At 47.1% G+C, this 16,844-nt stretch overlaps 21 non-coding genes across 21 annotated transcripts; all 21 read right to left on the bottom strand.

The window, feature by feature from the left end:
* Positions 1 to 94: 94 nt before the first annotated feature.
* Positions 95 to 166, bottom strand: TRNAH-GUG (transfer RNA histidin (anticodon GUG)). Its single transcript has one exon. It is a non-coding gene; the product is annotated as a tRNA-His (tRNA).
* Positions 167 to 174: 8 nt separating this feature from the next.
* Positions 175 to 247, bottom strand: TRNAR-ACG (transfer RNA arginine (anticodon ACG)). Its single transcript has one exon. It is a non-coding gene; the product is annotated as a tRNA-Arg (tRNA).
* Positions 248 to 1,172: 925 nt separating this feature from the next.
* TRNAH-GUG (transfer RNA histidin (anticodon GUG)) lies at positions 1,173 to 1,244 on the bottom strand. The gene has a single exon. It is a non-coding gene; the product is annotated as a tRNA-His (tRNA).
* A 3-nt stretch (positions 1,245 to 1,247) lies between these two features.
* TRNAH-AUG (transfer RNA histidin (anticodon AUG)) lies at positions 1,248 to 1,320 on the bottom strand. Its single transcript has one exon. It is a non-coding gene; the product is annotated as a tRNA-His (tRNA).
* Positions 1,321 to 2,320: 1,000 nt separating this feature from the next.
* On the bottom strand, positions 2,321 to 2,393 carry TRNAR-ACG (transfer RNA arginine (anticodon ACG)). Its single transcript has one exon. It is a non-coding gene; the product is annotated as a tRNA-Arg (tRNA).
* Positions 2,394 to 3,399: 1,006 nt separating this feature from the next.
* TRNAR-ACG (transfer RNA arginine (anticodon ACG)) lies at positions 3,400 to 3,472 on the bottom strand. Its single transcript has one exon. It is a non-coding gene; the product is annotated as a tRNA-Arg (tRNA).
* Positions 3,473 to 4,472: 1,000 nt separating this feature from the next.
* On the bottom strand, positions 4,473 to 4,545 carry TRNAH-AUG (transfer RNA histidin (anticodon AUG)). Its single transcript has one exon. It is a non-coding gene; the product is annotated as a tRNA-His (tRNA).
* Positions 4,546 to 5,545: 1,000 nt separating this feature from the next.
* Positions 5,546 to 5,618, bottom strand: TRNAC-ACA (transfer RNA cysteine (anticodon ACA)). Its single transcript has one exon. It is a non-coding gene; the product is annotated as a tRNA-Cys (tRNA).
* A 1,006-nt stretch (positions 5,619 to 6,624) lies between these two features.
* TRNAR-ACG (transfer RNA arginine (anticodon ACG)) lies at positions 6,625 to 6,697 on the bottom strand. The gene has a single exon. It is a non-coding gene; the product is annotated as a tRNA-Arg (tRNA).
* A 925-nt stretch (positions 6,698 to 7,622) lies between these two features.
* Positions 7,623 to 7,694, bottom strand: TRNAH-GUG (transfer RNA histidin (anticodon GUG)). The gene has a single exon. It is a non-coding gene; the product is annotated as a tRNA-His (tRNA).
* Positions 7,695 to 7,697: 3 nt separating this feature from the next.
* On the bottom strand, positions 7,698 to 7,770 carry TRNAH-AUG (transfer RNA histidin (anticodon AUG)). The gene has a single exon. It is a non-coding gene; the product is annotated as a tRNA-His (tRNA).
* Positions 7,771 to 8,770: 1,000 nt separating this feature from the next.
* On the bottom strand, positions 8,771 to 8,843 carry TRNAR-ACG (transfer RNA arginine (anticodon ACG)). Its single transcript has one exon. It is a non-coding gene; the product is annotated as a tRNA-Arg (tRNA).
* A 1,006-nt stretch (positions 8,844 to 9,849) lies between these two features.
* TRNAR-ACG (transfer RNA arginine (anticodon ACG)) lies at positions 9,850 to 9,922 on the bottom strand. The gene has a single exon. It is a non-coding gene; the product is annotated as a tRNA-Arg (tRNA).
* Positions 9,923 to 10,847: 925 nt separating this feature from the next.
* Positions 10,848 to 10,919, bottom strand: TRNAH-GUG (transfer RNA histidin (anticodon GUG)). Its single transcript has one exon. It is a non-coding gene; the product is annotated as a tRNA-His (tRNA).
* Positions 10,920 to 10,922: 3 nt separating this feature from the next.
* On the bottom strand, positions 10,923 to 10,995 carry TRNAH-AUG (transfer RNA histidin (anticodon AUG)). Its single transcript has one exon. It is a non-coding gene; the product is annotated as a tRNA-His (tRNA).
* A 1,000-nt stretch (positions 10,996 to 11,995) lies between these two features.
* Positions 11,996 to 12,068, bottom strand: TRNAR-ACG (transfer RNA arginine (anticodon ACG)). Its single transcript has one exon. It is a non-coding gene; the product is annotated as a tRNA-Arg (tRNA).
* Positions 12,069 to 13,074: 1,006 nt separating this feature from the next.
* TRNAR-ACG (transfer RNA arginine (anticodon ACG)) lies at positions 13,075 to 13,147 on the bottom strand. Its single transcript has one exon. It is a non-coding gene; the product is annotated as a tRNA-Arg (tRNA).
* Positions 13,148 to 14,072: 925 nt separating this feature from the next.
* On the bottom strand, positions 14,073 to 14,144 carry TRNAH-GUG (transfer RNA histidin (anticodon GUG)). The gene has a single exon. It is a non-coding gene; the product is annotated as a tRNA-His (tRNA).
* Positions 14,145 to 14,152: 8 nt separating this feature from the next.
* On the bottom strand, positions 14,153 to 14,225 carry TRNAR-ACG (transfer RNA arginine (anticodon ACG)). The gene has a single exon. It is a non-coding gene; the product is annotated as a tRNA-Arg (tRNA).
* Positions 14,226 to 16,223: 1,998 nt separating this feature from the next.
* TRNAH-GUG (transfer RNA histidin (anticodon GUG)) lies at positions 16,224 to 16,295 on the bottom strand. Its single transcript has one exon. It is a non-coding gene; the product is annotated as a tRNA-His (tRNA).
* An 8-nt stretch (positions 16,296 to 16,303) lies between these two features.
* On the bottom strand, positions 16,304 to 16,376 carry TRNAR-ACG (transfer RNA arginine (anticodon ACG)). Its single transcript has one exon. It is a non-coding gene; the product is annotated as a tRNA-Arg (tRNA).
* Between the last annotated feature and the right edge of the window lie 468 nt (positions 16,377 to 16,844).

The following is a 16,844-nucleotide window of genomic DNA, read 5'->3' as shown; positions in this document are numbered from 1 at the left end:
AGCAAGCAGAGCCGAAGGTTCCTGGATGCTTTAGAAAGTCACTAGATTGGTTGCAACCTGAAGAAATAGTTGCAGAGGAAGAAAGTAAAGAGCCTGCCGTGACCCGGATTCGAACCGGGGTTGCTGCGGCCACAACGCAGAGTACTAACCACTATACGATCACGGCATGTTAATCGAGCCAGGTAGGAGTCGAACCTACAATCTTCTGATCCGTAGTCAGACGCGTTATCCATTGCGCCACTGGCCCTACTGCTGACATACGTATAGCAAGTTTTTCTTGCGGCCGCAAGGAGACCGGGCCTCGTTGAAGTGCCCTATTCCACTGAACGTCTTCTGAAGCGAGAACTTCTTTGAGAGATAATCTCTATAAAAATGTCATGAATTTGCTCTCTCTGAGTCCAGATATTCACAATGCTGTTCTAAAAGCTTGAAGAAGGTTGCAAGAGGAGTGCAGAAAGCAGCCTGCCGTAAACCGTATTCACACCAGGTTGCTTGCAGCCATAACAAAGAGTACTAGCCACTATAGGATCAGGGCACATTTTGTATGCTAGTCCCGGAGTTATTCACACATTTCTTAAGCTGTTGTTGTTGCAGCCGCACCGAGTGTAGTTAGTGTTAACGGGAAAGTTGCTGGGTGAAGACAAGGAGTGAAGCCAAGCAGTATGGAAAGGGTCCTCTGTCTGAGCAGCTGTCTGTTGTGAGTGGGGCACGGCAGGCTAAGTTCTTCTATCTCCTTCTAGGAGCAAAATCCTCAAAGCATTATCTCTGCATGATTGATCAGGGTCTGCTGTTAAAGTTGTCTGTGCAGAACAATGTCAAAGCAGAGTTGTCCTTTAAGCATTGCTAGCAGCCATCCAAAGTATGGGCGCCAAGGTGAATTGATGCTCAAGTGCTCTGTGTAACATAGGTCTTTTTCTTGTGCGGGTTTCTTGGGGAAGGCAAGTGGTGAAAGTTGGCCTAGGCTTAGCAAGGGACTGGCAACTGGTGAGGCCAAGATGCCATGTGAGGATGGTGTTTGTGAAGATGTTTGAAGATGCTACAAAGCAGAGAAAGGAAAAATGTTGTAATGAAGAAGTGAAGCAAGCAGAGCCGAAGGTTCCTGGATGCTTTAGAAAGTCACTAGATTGGTTGCAACCTGAAGAAATAGTTGCAGAGGAAGAAAGTAAAGAGCCTGCCGTGACCCGGATTCAAACCGGGGTTGCTGCGGCCACAACGCAGAGTACTAACCACTATACGATCACGGCAATCGAGCCAGGTAGGAGTCAAACCTACAACCTTCTGATCCATAGTCAGACGCGTTATCCATTGCGCCACTGGCCCTACTGCTGACATATGTATAGCAAGTTTTTCTTGCGGCCGCAAGGAGACCGGGCCTCGTTGAAGTGCCCTATTCCACTGAACGTCTTCTGTAGCGTATACTTCTTTGAGAGATAATCTCTATAAAAATGTCATGAATTTGCTCTCTCTGAGTCCAGATATTCACAATGCTGTTCTAAAAGCTTGAAGAAGGTTGCAAGAGGAGTGCAGAAAGCAGCCTGCCGTAAACCGTATTCACACCAGGTTGCTTGCAGCCATAACAAAGAGTACTAGCCACTATAGGATCAGGGCACATTTTGTATGCTAGTCCCGGAGTTATTCACACATTTCTTAAGCTGTTGTTGTTGCAGCCGCACCGAGTGTAGTTAGTGTTAACGGGAAAGTTGCTGGGTGAAGACAAGGAGTGAAGCCAAGCAGTATGGAAAGGGTCCTCTGTCTGAGCAGCTGTCTGTTGTGAGTGGGGCACGGCAGGCTAAGTTCTTCTATCTCCTTCTAGGAGCAAAATCCTCAAAGCATTATCTCTGCATGATTGATCAGGGTCTGCTGTTAAAGTTGTCTGTGCAGAACAATGTCAAAGCAGAGTTGTCCTTTAAGCATTGCTAGCAGCCATCCAAAGTATGGGCGCCAAGGTGAATTGATGCTCAAGTGCTCTGTGTAACATAGGTCTTTTTCTTGTGCGGGTTTCTTGGGGAAGGCAAGTGGTGAAAGTTGGCCTAGGCTTAGCAAGGGACTGGCAACTGGTGAGGCCAAGATGCCATGTGAGGATGGTGTTTGTGAAGATGTTTGAAGATGCTACAAAGCAGAGAAAGGCAAAATGTTGTAATGAAGAAGTGAAGCAAGCAGAGCCGAAGGTTCCTGGATGCTTTAGAAAGTCACTAGATTGGTTGCAACCTGAAGAAATAGTTGCAGAGGAAGAAAGTAAAGAGCCTGCCGTGACCCAGATTCGAACCGGGGTTGCTGCGGCCACAACGCAGAGTACTAACCACTATACGATCACGGCAATCGAGCCAGGTAGGAGTCGAACCTACATTCTTCTGATCCGTAGTCAGACGCGTTATCCATTGCGCCACTGGCCCTACTGCTGACATACGTATAGCAAGTTTTTCTTGCGGCCGCAAGGAGACCGGGCCTCGTTGAAGTGCCCTATTCCACTGAACGTCTTCTGTAGCGAGAACTTCTTTGAGAGATAATCTCTATAAAAATGTCATGAATTTGCTCTCTCTGAGTCCAGATATTCACAATGCTGTTCTAAAAGCTTGAAGAAGGTTGCAAGAGGAGTGCAGAAAGCAGCCTGCCGTAAACCGTATTCACACCAGGTTGCTTGCAGCCATAACAAAGAGTACTAGCCACTATAGGATCAGGGCACATTTTGTATGCTAGTCCCGGAGTTATTCACACATTTCTTAAGCTGTTGTTGTTGCAGCCGCACCGAGTGTAGTTAGTGTTAACGGGAAAGTTGCTGGGTGAAGACAAGGAGTGAAGCCAAGCAGTATGGAAAGGGTCCTCTGTCTGAGCAGCTGACTGTTGTGAGTGGGGCACGGCAGGCTAAGTTCTTCTATCTCCTTCTAGGAGCAAAATCCTCAAAGCATTATCTCTGCATGATTGATCAGGGTCTGCTGTTAAAGTTGTCTGTGCAGAACAATGTCAAAGCAGAGTTGTCCTTTAAGCATTGCTAGAAGCCATCCAAAGTATGGGCGCCAAGGTGAATTGATGCTCAAGTGCTCTGTGTAACAGTAGGTCTTTTTCTTGTGCAGGTTTCTTGGGGAAGGCAAGTGGTGAAAGTTGGCCTAGGCTTAGCAAGGGACTGGCAACTGGTGAGGCCAAGATGCCATGTGAGGATGGTGTTTGTGAAGATGTTTGAAGATGCTACAAAGCAGAGAAAGGCAAAATGTTGTAATGAAGAAGTGAAGCAAGCAGAGCCTAAGGTTCCTGGATGCATTCGAAAGTCACTAGATTGGTTGCAACCTGAAGAAATAGTTGCAGAGGAAGAAAGTAAAGAGCCTGCCGTGACCCAGATTTAAACCGGGGTTGCTGCAGCCACAACGCAGAGTACTAACCACTATACGATCACGGCACATTAAACAAGCCAGGTAGGAGTCGAACCTACAATCTTCTGATCCGTAGTCAGACGCGTTATCCATTGCACCACTGGCCCTACTGCTGACATTCGTATAGCAAGTTTTTCTTGCGGCCGCAAGGAGACCGGGCCTCGTTGAAGTGCCCTATTCCACTGAACGTCTTCTGTAGCGAGAACTTCTTTGAGAGATAATCTCTATAAAAATGTCATGAATTTGCTCTCTCTGAGTCCAGATATTCACAATGCTGTTCTAAAAGCTTGAAGAAGGTTGCAAGAGGAGTGCAGAAAGCAGCCTGCCGTAAACCGTATTCACACCAGGTTGCTTGCAGCCATAACAAAGAGTACTAGCCACTATAGGATCAGGGCACATTTTGTATGCTAGTCCCGGAGTTATTCACACATTTCTTAAGCTGTTGTTGTTGCAGCCGCACCGAGTGTAGTTAGTGTTAACGGGAAAGTTGCTGGGTGAAGACAAGGAGTGAAGCCAAGCAGTATGGAAAGGGTCCTCTGTCTGAGCAGCTGTCTGTTGTGAGTGGGGCACGGCAGGCTAAGTTCTTCTATCTCCTTCTAGGAGCAAAATCCTCAAAGCATTATCTCTGCATGATTGATCAGGGTCTGCTGTTAAAGTTGTCTGTGCAGAACAATGTCAAAGCAGAGTTGTCCTTTAAGCATTGCTAGCAGCCATCCAAAGTATGGGCGCCAAGGTGAATTGATGCTCAAGTGCTCTGTGTAACATAGGTCTTTTTCTTGTGCGGGTTTCTTGGGGAAGGCAAGTGGTGAAAGTTGGCCTAGGCTTAGCAAGGGACTGGCAACTGGTGAGGCCAAGATGCCATGTGAGGATGGTGTTTGTGAAGATGTTTGAAGATGCTACAAAGCAGAGAAAGGCAAAATGTTGTAATGAAGAAGTGAAGCAAGCAGAGCCGAAGGTTCCTGGATGCTTTAGAAAGTCACTAGATTGGTTGCAACCTGAAGAAATAGTTGCAGAGGAAGAAAGTAAAGAGCCTGCCGTGACCCGGATTCGAACCGGGGTTGCTGCGGCCACAACGCAGAGTACTAACCACTATACGATTACGGCAATCGAGCCAGGTAGGAGTCGAACCTACAATCTTCTGATCCATAGTCAGACGCGTTATCCATTGCGCCACTGGCCCTACTGCTGACATATGTATAGCAAGTTTTTCTTGCGGCCGCAAGGAGACCGGGCCTCGTTGAAGTGCCCTATTCCACTGAACGTCTTCTGTAGCGAGAACTTCTTTGAGAGATAATCTCTATAAAAATGTCATGAATTTGCTCTCTCTGAGTCCAGATATTCACAATGCTGTTCTAAAAGCTTGAAGAAGGTTGCAAGAGGAGTGCAGAAAGCAGCCTGCCGTAAACCGTATTCACACCAGGTTGCTTGCAGCCATAACAAAGAGTACTAGCCACTATAGGATCAGGGCACATTTTGTATGCTAGTCCCGGAGTTATTCACACATTTCTTAAGCTGTTGTTGTTGCAGCCGCACCGAGTGTAGTTAGTGTTAACGGGAAAGTTGCTGGGTGAAGACAAGGAGTGAAGCTAAGCAGTATGGAAAGGGTCCTCTGTCTGAGCAGCTGTCTGTTGTGAGTGGGGCACGGCAGGCTAAGTTCTTCTATCTCCTTCTAGGAGCAAAATCCTCAAAGCATTATCTCTGCATGATTGATCAGGGTCTGCTGTTAAAGTTGTCTGTGCAGAACAATGTCAAAGCAGAGTTGTCCTTTAAGCATTGCTAGCAGCCATCCAAAGTATGGGCGCCAAGGTGAATTGATGCTCAAGTGCTCTGTGTAACATAGGTCTTTTTCTTGTGCGGGTTTCTTGGGGAAGGCAAGTGGTGAAAGTTGGCCTAGGCTTAGCAAGGGACTGGCAACTGGTGAGGCCAAGATGCCATGTGAGGATGGTGTTTGTGAAGATGTTTGAAGATGCTACAAAGCAGAGAAAGGCAAAATGTTGTAATGAAGAAGTGAAGCAAGCAGAGCCGAAGGTTCCTGGATGCTTTAGAAAGTCACTAGATTGGTTGCAACCTGAAGAAATAGTTGCAGAGGAAGAAAGTAAAGAGCCTGCCGTGACCCAGATTCGAACCGGGGTTGCTGCGGCCACAACGCAGAGTACTAACCACTATACGATCACGGCAATCGAGCCAGGTAGGAGTCGAACCTACATTCTTCTGATCTGTAGTCAGACGCGTTATCCATTGCGCCACTGGCCCTACTGCTGACATACGTATAGCAAGTTTTTCTTGCGGCCGCAAGGAGACCGGGCCTCGTTGAAGTGCCCTATTCCACTGAACGTCTTCTGTAGCGAGAACTTCTTTGAGAGATAATCTCTATAAAAATGTCATGAATTTGCTCTCTCTGAGTCCAGATATTCACAATGCTGTTCTAAAAGCTTGAAGAAGGTTGCAAGAGGAGTGCAGAAAGCAGCCTGCCGTAAACCGTATTCACACCAGGTTGCTTGCAGCCATAACAAAGAGTACTAGCCACTATAGGATCAGGGCACATTTTGTATGCTAGTCCCGGAGTTATTCACACATTTCTTAAGCTGTTGTTGTTGCAGCCGCACCGAGTGTAGTTAGTGTTAACGGGAAAGTTGCTGGGTGAAGACAAGGAGTGAAGCCAAGCAGTATGGAAAGGGTCCTCTGTCTGAGCAGCTGTCTGTTGTGAGTGGGGCACGGCAGGCTAAGTTCTTCTATCTCCTTCTAGGAGCAAAATCCTCAAAGCATTATCTCTGCATGATTGATCAGGGTCTGCTGTTAAAGTTGTCTGTGCAGAACAATGTCAAAGCAGAGTTGTCCTTTAAGCATTGCTAGAAGCCATCCAAAGTATGGGCGCCAAGGTGAATTGATGCTCAAGTGCTCTGTGTAACAGTAGGTCTTTTTCTTGTGCAGGTTTCTTGGGGAAGGCAAGTGGTGAAAGTTGGCCTAGGCTTAGCAAGGGACTGGCAACTGGTGAGGCCAAGATGCCATGTGAGGATGGTGTTTGTGAAGATGTTTGAAGATGCTACAAAGCAGAGAAAGGCAAAATGTTGTAATGAAGAAGTGAAGCAAGCAGAGCCTAAGGTTCCTGGATGCATTCGAAAGTCACTAGATTGGTTGCAACCTGAAGAAATAGTTGCAGAGGAAGAAAGTAAAGAGCCTGCCGTGACCCGGATTTAAACCGGGGTTGCTGCAGCCACAACGCAGAGTACTAACCACTATACGATCACGGCACATTAAACAAGCCAGGTAGGAGTCGAACCTACAATCTTCTGATCCGTAGTCAGACGCGTTATCCATTGCGCCACTGGCCCTACTGCTGACATTCGTATAGCAAGTTTTTCTTGCGGCCGCAAGGAGACCGGGCCTCGTTGAAGTGCCCTATTCCACTGAACGTCTTCTGTAGCGAGAACTTCTTTGGGAGATAATCTCTATAAAAATGTCATGAATTTGCTCTCTCTGAGTCCAGATATTCACAATGCTGTTCTAAAAGCTTGAAGAAGGTTGCAAGAGGAGTGCAGAAAGCAGCCTGCCGTAAACCGTATTCACACCAGGTTGCTTGCAGCCATAACAAAGAGTACTAGCCACTATAGGATCAGGGCACATTTTGTATGCTAGTCCCGGAGTTATTCACACATTTCTTAAGCTGTTGTTGTTGCAGCCGCACCGAGTGTAGTTAGTGTTAACGGGAAAGTTGCTGGGTGAAGACAAGGAGTGAAGCCAAGCAGTATGGAAAGGGTCCTCTGTCTGAGCAGCTGTCTGTTGTGAGTGGGGCACGGCAGGCTAAGTTCTTCTATCTCCTTCTAGGAGCAAAATCCTCAAAGCATTATCTCTGCATGATTGATCAGGGTCTGCTGTTAAAGTTGTCTGTGCAGAACAATGTCAAAGCAGAGTTGTCCTTTAAGCATTGCTAGCAGCCATCCAAAGTATGGGCGCCAAGGTGAATTGATGCTCAAGTGCTCTGTGTAACATAGGTCTTTTTCTTGTGCGGGTTTCTTGGGGAAGGCAAGTGGTGAAAGTTGGCCTAGGCTTAGCAAGGGACTGGCAACTGGTGAGGCCAAGATGCCATGTGAGGATGGTGTTTGTGAAGATGTTTGAAGATGCTACAAAGCAGAGAAAGGCAAAATGTTGTAATGAAGAAGTGAAGCAAGCAGAGCCGAAGGTTCCTGGATGCTTTAGAAAGTCACTAGATTGGTTGCAACCTGAAGAAATAGTTGCAGAGGAAGAAAGTAAAGAGCCTGCCGTGACCCGGATTCGAACCGGGGTTGCTGCGGCCACAACGCAGAGTACTAACCACTATACGATCACGGCAATCGAGCCAGGTAGGAGTCGAACCTACAATCTTCTGATCCATAGTCAGACGCGTTATCCATTGCGCCACTGGCCCTACTGCTGACATATGTATAGCAAGTTTTTCTTGCGGCCGCAAGGAGACCGGGCCTCGTTGAAGTGCCCTATTCCACTGAACGTCTTCTGTAGCGAGAACTTCTTTGAGAGATAATCTCTATAAAAATGTCATGAATTTGCTCTCTCTGAGTCCAGATATTCACAATGCTGTTCTAAAAGCTTGAAGAAGGTTGCAAGAGGAGTGCAGAAAGCAGCCTGCCGTAAACCGTATTCACACCAGGTTGCTTGCAGCCATAACAAAGAGTACTAGCCACTATAGGATCAGGGCACATTTTGTATGCTAGTCCCGGAGTTATTCACACATTTCTTAAGCTGTTGTTGTTGCAGCCGCACCGAGTGTAGTTAGTGTTAACGGGAAAGTTGCTGGGTGAAGACAAGGAGTGAAGCCAAGCAGTATGGAAAGGGTCCTCTGTCTGAGCAGCTGTCTGTTGTGAGTGGGGCACGGCAGGCTAAGTTCTTCTATCTCCTTCTAGGAGCAAAATCCTCAAAGCATTATCTCTGCATGATTGATCAGGGTCTGCTGTTAAAGTTGTCTGTGCAGAACAATGTCAAAGCAGAGTTGTCCTTTAAGCATTGCTAGCAGCCATCCAAAGTATGGGCGCCAAGGTGAATTGATGCTCAAGTGCTCTGTGTAACATAGGTCTTTTTCTTGTGCGGGTTTCTTGGGGAAGGCAAGTGGTGAAAGTTGGCCTAGGCTTAGCAAGGGACTGGCAACTGGTGAGGCCAAGATGCCATGTGAGGATGGTGTTTGTGAAGATGTTTGAAGATGCTACAAAGCAGAGAAAGGCAAAATGTTGTAATGAAGAAGTGAAGCAAGCAGAGCCGAAGGTTCCTGGATGCTTTAGAAAGTCACTAGATTGGTTGCAACCTGAAGAAATAGTTGCAGAGGAAGAAAGTAAAGAGCCTGCCGTGACCCAGATTCGAACCGGGGTTGCTGCAGCCACAACGCAGAGTACTAACCACTATACGATCACGGCAATCGAGCCAGGTAGGAGTCGAACCTACATTCTTCTGATCCGTAGTCAGACGCGTTATCCATTGCGCCACTGGCCCTACTGCTGACATACGTATAGCAAGTTTTTCTTGCGGCCGCAAGGAGACCGGGCCTCGTTGAAGTGCCCTATTCCACTGAACGTCTTCTGTAGCGAGAACTTCTTTGAGAGATAATCTCTATAAAAATGTCATGAATTTGCTCTCTCTGAGTCCAGATATTCACAATGCTGTTCTAAAAGCTTGAAGAAGGTTGCAAGAGGAGTGCAGAAAGCAGCCTGCCGTAAACCGTATTCACACCAGGTTGCTTGCAGCCATAACAAAGAGTACTAGCCACTATAGGATCAGGGCACATTTTGTATGCTAGTCCCGGAGTTATTCACACATTTCTTAAGCTGTTGTTGTTGCAGCCGCACCGAGTGTAGTTAGTGTTAACGGGAAAGTTGCTGGGTGAAGACAAGGAGTGAAGCCAAGCAGTATGGAAAGGGTCCTCTGTCTGAGCAGCTGTCTGTTGTGAGTGGGGCACGGCAGGCTAAGTTCTTCTATCTCCTTCTAGGAGCAAAATCCTCAAAGCATTATCTCTGCATGATTGATCAGGGTCTGCTGTTAAAGTTGTCTGTGCAGAACAATGTCAAAGCAGAGTTGTCCTTTAAGCATTGCTAGAAGCCATCCAAAGTATGGGCGCCAAGGTGAATTGATGCTCAAGTGCTCTGTGTAACAGTAGGTCTTTTTCTTGTGCAGGTTTCTTGGGGAAGGCAAGTGGTGAAAGTTGGCCTAGGCTTAGCAAGGGACTGGCAACTGGTGAGGCCAAGATGCCATGTGAGGATGGTGTTTGTGAAGATGTTTGAAGATGCTACAAAGCAGAGAAAGGCAAAATGTTGTAATGAAGAAGTGAAGCAAGCAGAGCCTAAGGTTCCTGGATGCATTCGAAAGTCACTAGATTGGTTGCAACCTGAAGAAATAGTTGCAGAGGAAGAAAGTAAAGAGCCTGCCGTGACCCGGATTTAAACCGGGGTTGCTGCAGCCACAACGCAGAGTACTAACCACTATACGATCACAGCACATTAAACAAGCCAGGTAGGAGTCGAACCTACAATCTTCTGATCCGTAGTCAGACGCGTTATCCATTGCGCCACTGGCCCTACTGCTGACATTTGTATAGCAAGTTTTTCTTGCGGCCGCAAGGAGACCGGGCCTCGTTGAAGTGCCCTATTCCACTGAACGTCTTCTGTAGCGAGAACTTCTTTGAGAGATAATCTCTATAAAAATGTCATGAATTTGCTCTCTCTGAGTCCAGATATTCACAATGCTGTTCTAAAAGCTTGAAGAAGGTTGCAAGAGGAGTGCAGAAAGCAGCCTGCCGTAAACCGTATTCACACCAGGTTGCTTGCAGCCATAACAAAGAGTACTAGCCACTATAGGATCAGGGCACATTTTGTATGCTAGTCCCGGAGTTATTCACACATTTCTTAAGCTGTTGTTGTTGCAGCCGCACCGAGTGTAGTTAGTGTTAACGGGAAAGTTGCTGGGTGAAGACAAGGAGTGAAGCCAAGCAGTATGGAAAGGGTCCTCTGTCTGAGCAGCTGTCTGTTGTGAGTGGGGCACGGCAGGCTAAGTTCTTCTATCTCCTTCTAGGAGCAAAATCCTCAAAGCATTATCTCTGCATGATTGATCAGGGTCTGCTGTGAAAGTTGTCTGTGCAGAACAATGTCAAAGCAGAGTTGTCCTTTAAGCATTGCTAGCAGCCATCCAAAGTATGGGCGCCAAGGTGAATTGATGCTCAAGTGCTCTGTGTAACATAGGTCTTTTTCTTGTGCGGGTTTCTTGGGGAAGGCAAGTGGTGAAAGTTGGCCTAGGCTTAGCAAGGGACTGGCAACTGGTGAGGCCAAGATGCCATGTGAGGATGGTGTTTGTGAAGATGTTTGAAGATGCTACAAAGCAGAGAAAGGCAAAATGTTGTAATGAAGAAGTGAAGCAAGCAGAGCCGAAGGTTCCTGGATGCTTTAGAAAGTCACTAGATTGGTTGCAACCTGAAGAAATAGTTGCAGAGGAAGAAAGTAAAGAGCCTGCCGTGACCCGGAATCGAACCGGGGTTGCTGCGGCCACAACGCAGAGTACTAACCACTATACGATCACGGCAATCGAGCCAGGTAGGAGTCAAACCTACAATCTTCTGATCCATAGTCAGACGCGTTATCCATTGCGCCACTGGCCCTACTGCTGACATATGTATAGCAAGTTTTTCTTGCGGCCGCAAGGAGACCGGGCCTCGTTGAAGTGCCCTATTCCACTGAACGTCTTCTGTAGCGAGAACTTCTTTGAGAGATAATCTCTATAAAAATGTCATGAATTTGCTCTCTCTGAGTCCAGATATTCACAATGCTGTTCTAAAAGCTTGAAGAAGGTTGCAAGAGGAGTGCAGAAAGCAGCCTGCCGTAAACCGTATTCACACCAGGTTGCTTGCAGCCATAACAAAGAGTACTAGCCACTATAGGATCAGGGCACATTTTGTATGCTAGTCCCGGAGTTATTCACACATTTCTTAAGCTGTTGTTGTTGCAGCCGCACCGAGTGTAGTTAGTGTTAACGGGAAAGTTGCTGGGTGAAGACAAGGAGTGAAGCCAAGCAGTATGGAAAGGGTCCTCTGTCTGAGCAGCTGTCTGTTGTGAGTGGGGCACGGCAGGCTAAGTTCTTCTATCTCCTTCTAAGAGCAAAATCCTCAAAGCATTATCTCTGCATGATTGATCAGGGTCTGCTGTTAAAGTTGTCTGTGCAGAACAATGTCAAAGCAGAGTTGTCCTTTAAGCATTGCTAGCAGCCATCCAAAGTATGGGCGCCAAGGTGAATTGATGCTCAAGTGCTCTGTGTAACATAGGTCTTTTTCTTGTGCGGGTTTCTTGGGGAAGGCAAGTGGTGAAAGTTGGCCTAGGCTTAGCAAGGGACTGGCAACTGGTGAGGCCAAGATGCCATGTGAGGATGGTGTTTGTGAAGATGTTTGAAGATGCTACAAAGCAGAGAAAGGCAAAATGTTGTAATGAAGAAGTGAAGCAAGCAGAGCCGAAGGTTCCTGGATGCTTTAGAAAGTCACTAGATTGGTTGCAACCTGAAGAAATAGTTGCAGAGGAAGAAAGTAAAGAGCCTGCCGTGACCCAGATTCGAACCGGGGTTGCTGCAGCCACAACGCAGAGTACTAACCACTATACGATCACGGCAATCGAGCCAGGTAGGAGTCGAACCTACATTCTTCTGATCCGTAGTCAGACGCGTTATCCATTGCGCCACTGGCCCTACTGCTGACATATGTATAGCAAGTTTTTCTTGCGGCCGCAAGGAGACCGGGCCTCGTTGAAGTGCCCTATTCCACTGAACGTCTTCTGTAGCGAGAACTTCTTTGAGAGATAATCTCTATAAAAATGTCATGAATTTGCTCTCTCTGAGTCCAGATATTCACAATGCTGTTCTAAAAGCTTGAAGAAGGTTGCAAGAGGAGTGCAGAAAGCAGCCTGCCGTAAACCGTATTCACACCAGGTTGCTTGCAGCCATAACAAAGAGTACTAGCCACTATAGGATCAGGGCACATTTTGTATGCTAGTCCCGGAGTTATTCACACATTTCTTAAGCTGTTGTTGTTGCAGCCGCACCGAGTGTAGTTAGTGTTAACGGGAAAGTTGCTGGGTGAAGACAAGGAGTGAAGCCAAGCAGTATGGAAAGGGTCCTCTGTCTGAGCAGCTGTCTGTTGTGAGTGGGGCACGGCAGGCTAAGTTCTTCTATCTCCTTCTAGGAGCAAAATCCTCAAAGCATTATCTCTGCATGATTGATCAGGGTCTGCTGTTAAAGTTGTCTGTGCAGAACAATGTCAAAGCAGAGTTGTCCTTTAAGCATTGCTAGAAGCCATCCAAAGTATGGGCGCCAAGGTGAATTGATGCTCAAGTGCTCTGTGTAACAGTAGGTCTTTTTCTTGTGCAGGTTTCTTGGGGAAGGCAAGTGGTGAAAGTTGGCCTAGGCTTAGCAAGGGACTGGCAACTGGTGAGGCCAAGATGCCATGTGAGGATGGTGTTTGTGAAGATGTTTGAAGATGCTACAAAGCAGAGAAAGGCAAAATGTTGTAATGAAGAAGTGAAGCAAGCAGAGCCTAAGGTTCCTGGATGCATTCGAAAGTCACTAGATTGGTTGCAACCTGAAGAAATAGTTGCAGAGGAAGAAAGTAAAGAGCCTGCCGTGACCCGGATTTAAACCGGGGTTGCTGCAGCCACAACGCAGAGTACTAACCACTATACGATCACAGCACATTAAACAAGCCAGGTAGGAGTCGAACCTACAATCTTCTGATCCGTAGTCAGACGCGTTATCCATTGCGCCACTGGCCCTACTGCTGACATTCGTATAGCAAGTTTTTCTTGCGGCCGCAAGGAGACCGGGCCTCGTTGAAGTGCCCTATTCCACTGAACGTCTTCTGTAGCGAGAACTTCTTTGAGAGATAATCTCTATAAAAATGTCATGAATTTGCTCTCTCTGAGTCCAGATATTCACAATGCTGTTCTAAAAGCTTGAAGAAGGTTGCAAGAGGAGTGCAGAAAGCAGCCTGCCGTAAACCGTATTCACACCAGGTTGCTTGCAGCCATAACAAAGAGTACTAGCCACTATAGGATCAGGGCACATTTTGTATGCTAGTCCCGGAGTTATTCACACATTTCTTAAGCTGTTGTTGTTGCAGCCGCACCGAGTGTAGTTAGTGTTAACGGGAAAGTTGCTGGGTGAAGACAAGGAGTGAAGCCAAGCAGTATGGAAAGGGTCCTCTGTCTGAGCAGCTGTCTGTTGTGAGTGGGGCACGGCAGGCTAAGTTCTTCTATCTCCTTCTAGGAGCAAAATCCTCAAAGCATTATCTCTGCATGATTGATCAGGGTCTGCTGTGAAAGTTGTCTGTGCAGAACAATGTCAAAGCAGAGTTGTCCTTTAAGCATTGCTAGCAGCCATCCAAAGTATGGGCGCCAAGGTGAATTGATGCTCAAGTGCTCTGTGTAACATAGGTCTTTTTCTTGTGCGGGTTTCTTGGGGAAGGCAAGTGGTGAAAGTTGGCCTAGGCTTAGCAAGGGACTGGCAACTGGTGAGGCCAAGATGCCATGTGAGGATGGTGTTTGTGAAGATGTTTGAAGATGCTACAAAGCAGAGAAAGGCAAAATGTTGTAATGAAGAAGTGAAGCAAGCAGAGCCGAAGGTTCCTGGATGCTTTAGAAAGTCACTAGATTGGTTGCAACCTGAAGAAATAGTTGCAGAGGAAGAAAGTAAAGAGCCTGCCGTGACCCGGATTCGAACCGGGGTTGCTGCGGCCACAACGCAGAGTACTAACCACTATACGATCACGGCATGTTAATCGAGCCAGGTAGGAGTCGAACCTACAATCTTCTGATCCGTAGTCAGACACGTTATCCATTGCGCCACTGGCCCTTCTGCTGACATACGTATAGCAAGTTTTTCTTGCGGCCGCAAGGAGACCGGGCCTCGTTGAAGTGCCCTATTCCACTGAACGTCTTCTGTAGCGAGAACTTCTTTGAGAGATAATCTCTATAAAAATGTCATGAATTTGCTCTCTCTGAGTCCAGATATTCACAATGCTGTTCTAAAAGCTTGAAGAAGGTTGCAAGAGGAGTGCAGAAAGCAGCCTGCCGTAAACCGTATTCACACCAGGTTTCTTGCAGCCATAACAAAGAGTACTAGCCACTATAGGATCAGGGCACATTTTGTATGCTAGTCCCGGAGTTATTCACACATTTCTTAAGCTGTTGTTGTTGCAGCCGCACCGAGTGTAGTTAGTGTTAACGGGAAAGTTGCTGGGTGAAGACAAGGAGTGAAGCCAAGCAGTATGGAAAGGGTCCTCTGTCTGAGCAGCTGTCTGTTGTGAGTGGGGCACGGCAGGCTAAGTTCTTCTATCTCCTTCTAGGAGCAAAATCCTCAAAGCATTATCTCTGCATGATTGATCAGGGTCTGCTGTTAAAGTTGTCTGTGCAGAACAATGTCAAAGCAGAGTTGTCCTTTAAGCATTGCTAGCAGCCATCCAAAGTATGGGCGCCAAGGTGAATTGATGCTCAAGTGCTCTGTGTAACATAGGTCTTTTTCTTGTGCGGGTTTCTTGGGGAAGGCAAGTGGTGAAAGTTGGCCTAGGCTTAGCAAGGGACTGGCAACTGGTGAGGCCAAGATGCCATGTGAGGATGGTGTTTGTGAAGATGTTTGAAGATGCTACAAAGCAGAGAAAGGCAAAATGTTGTAATGAAGAAGTGAAGCAAGCAGAGCCGAAGGTTCCTGGATGCTTTAGAAAGTCACTAGATTGGTTGCAACCTGAAGAAATAGTTGCAGAGGAAGAAAGTAAAGAGCCTGCCGTGACCCAGATTCGAACCGGGGTTGCTGCAGCCACAACGCAGAGTACTAACCACTATACGATCACGGCAATCGAGCCAGGTAGGAGTCGAACCTACAATCTTCTGATCCGGAGTCAGGCGCGTTATCTATTGCGCCACTGGCCCTACTGCTGACATACGTATAGCAAGTTTTTCTTGCGGCCGCAAGGAGACCGGGCCTCGTTGAAGTGCCCTATTCCACTGAACGTCTTCTGTAGCGAGAACTTCTTTGAGAGATAATCTCTATAAAAATGTCATGAATTTGCTCTCTCTGAGTCCAGATATTCACAACGCTGTTCTAAAAGCTTGAAGAAGGTTGCAAGAGGAGTGCAGAAAGCAGCCTGCCGTAAACCGTATTCACACCAGGTTGCTTGCAGCCATAACAAAGAGTACTAGCCACTATAGGATCAGGGCACATTTTGTATGCTAGTCCCGGAGTTATTCACACATTTCTTAAGCTGTTGTTGTTGCAGCCGCACCGAGTGTAGTTAGTGTTAACGGGAAAGTTGCTGGGTGAAGACAAGGAGTGAAGCCAAGCAGTATGGAAAGGGTCCTCTGTCTGAGCAGCTGTCTGTTGTGAGTGGGGCACGGCAGGCTAAGTTCTTCTATCTCCTTCTAGGAGCAAAATCCTCAAAGCATTATCTCTGCATGATTGATCAGGGTCTGCTGTTAAAGTTGTCTGTGCAGAACAATGTCAAAGCAGAGTTGTCCTTTAAGCATTGCTAGCAGCCATCCAAAGTATGGGCGCCAAGGTGAATTGATGCTCAAGTGCTCTGTGTAACATAGGTCTTTTTCTTGTGCGGGTTTCTTGGGGAAGGCAAGTGGTGAAAGTTGGCCTAGGCTTAGCAAGGGACTGGCAACTGGTGAGGCCAAGATGCCATGTGAGGATGGTGTTTGTGAAGATGTTTGAAGATGCTACAAAGCAGAGAAAGGCAAAATGTTGTAATGAAGAAGTGAAGCAAGCAGAGCCGAAGGTTCCTGGATGCTTTAGAAAGTCACTAGATTGGTTGCAACCTGAAGAAATAGCTGCAGAGGAAGAAAGTAAAGAGCCTGCCGTGACCCGGATTCGAACCGGGGTTGCTGCGGCCACAACGCAGAGTACTAACCACTATACGATCACGGCATGTTAATCGAGCCAGGTAGGAGTCGAACCTACAATCTTCTGATCCGTAGTCAGACGCGTTATCCATTGCGCCACTGGCCCTACTGCTGACATACGTATAGCAAGTTTTTCTTGCGGCCGCAAGGAGACCGGGCCTCGTTGAAGTGCCCTATTCCACTGAACGTCTTCTGTAGCGAGAACTTCTTTGAGAGATAATCTCTATAAAAATGTCATGAATTTGCTCTCTCTGAGTCCAGATATTCACAATGCTGTTCTAAAAGCTTGAAGAAGGTTGCAAGAGGAGTGCAGAAAGCAGCCTGCCGTAAACCGTATTCACACCAGGTTGCTTGCAGCCATAACAAAGAGTACTAGCCACTATAGGATCAGGGCACATTTTGTATGCTAGTCCCGGAGTTATTCACACATTTCTTAAGCTGTTGTTGTTGCAGCCGCACCGAGTGTAGTTAGTGTTAACGGGAAAGTTGCTGGGTGAAGACAAGGAGTGAAGCCAAGCAGTATGGAAAGGGTCCTCTGTCTGAGCAGCTGTCTGTTGTGAGTGGGGCACGGCAG

This window comes from Hyperolius riggenbachi, chromosome 3, assembly GCF_040937935.1.
Source record: "Hyperolius riggenbachi isolate aHypRig1 chromosome 3, aHypRig1.pri, whole genome shotgun sequence".
NCBI classification, from domain to species: Eukaryota; Metazoa; Chordata; class Amphibia; order Anura; family Hyperoliidae; genus Hyperolius; species Hyperolius riggenbachi.
This window is presented reverse-complemented; position numbering and strand designations above follow the sequence as displayed.